Here is a 1,279-nt window from a genome sequence, read left to right as displayed (position 1 = left end):
ATTTAATTTTGGCTTGTACAAACCTTGGTAAAAGCTGCAAAAGATCGATCAACCACTTTCTGAGCTATTGTCTTAACAAACAAAGCATCTGTTGGGGTGGCGGTGTCTGGGGAATACCATGTGTAATACACCTTGTGAAGATTTATATGTAAAACAAAATATTTTTTGATTCTATCACACATATAGAAATTATCCATCCATCCATTTTCCAAACCGCTTATCCTATTGGGTCGCGGGGGGTCCGGAGCCTATCCCAGAATCAATGGGCACGAGGCAGGGAACAACCCAGGATGGGGGGCCAGCCCATCGCAGGGCACACTCACACACCATCCACTCACACACACACACCTACGGGCAATTCAGCAACTCCAATTAGCCCCAGCATGTTTTTGGACTGTGGGGGGAAACCGGAGTACCCAGAGGAAACCCCACAACGACATGGGGAGAACATGCAAACTCCACAGACATGTGACCCAGGCGGAGACACGAACCCGGGTCCCAGAGGTGTGAGGCGACAGTGCTAACCACTGCACCACCATGCCGCCCCTTATAGAAATTATTCTAGGTTTAAATAGTAATTTAGCTGAGTAACTAGGCTGAAATTCTAGATAGTTGCAATTTTAAGAATTATTACTATTATTCACAGCTTTTAAGCATGCAGTTGGATGACGGATGGATGGATATTCAGCCACCAGAAATGCCAATTGTTGTTAAGAGGATCAAAGTCTGCAAAGTAGTATGCAGGGTTTAAGGCCAGAACACAGCATACTCTCCGACAGAAAGCATAAAGTTCACTGGGGGAATTTCTGTGGCCACTGCCTGAACAGCATGTGTGGAGAATGTTTATGAGGGTCGAGCCATGCAGAGCTGCTGGCCCTGGCATGTAATGATGAATCACAAATCAGTTAAAAATCGGTGCAAATGCATGAAGATTTAAACCGGCTGATGTGGAAAATGAATCACTATTGTAGGAGTACTTCACAGTACTTTAACAGAAAAACTGGTGTAATATTACATTTGATTTCACAATGTGAGTTTGACGTCAGATGTCACTGCGTATCACGTCGACATCGTACGTCAGTTTTTGGTTTTGAGCGAACGCGAGATGATGAATGAATTTGAAACTGAGGACGGCACAGTGGTTAGTGCTGGCTTCGGTCCAGGGCCCTTTCTGTGTGGAGTTCGCATGCTCTCCCCGTTTTCGCCGGGGACTCCAGGTTCCTCCCACGGTCCAAAAGCATGCAGGATAGGTTGACTGGTGAGTCTAAATTGGCCCTGT

This window comes from Brienomyrus brachyistius, unplaced genomic scaffold (assembly GCF_023856365.1).
Source record: "Brienomyrus brachyistius isolate T26 unplaced genomic scaffold, BBRACH_0.4 scaffold288, whole genome shotgun sequence".
Classification (NCBI taxonomy): Eukaryota; Metazoa; Chordata; class Actinopteri; order Osteoglossiformes; family Mormyridae; genus Brienomyrus; species Brienomyrus brachyistius.
The sequence above is the reverse complement of the archived record's forward strand: the minus strand, read 5'-3'. Positions refer to the sequence as shown.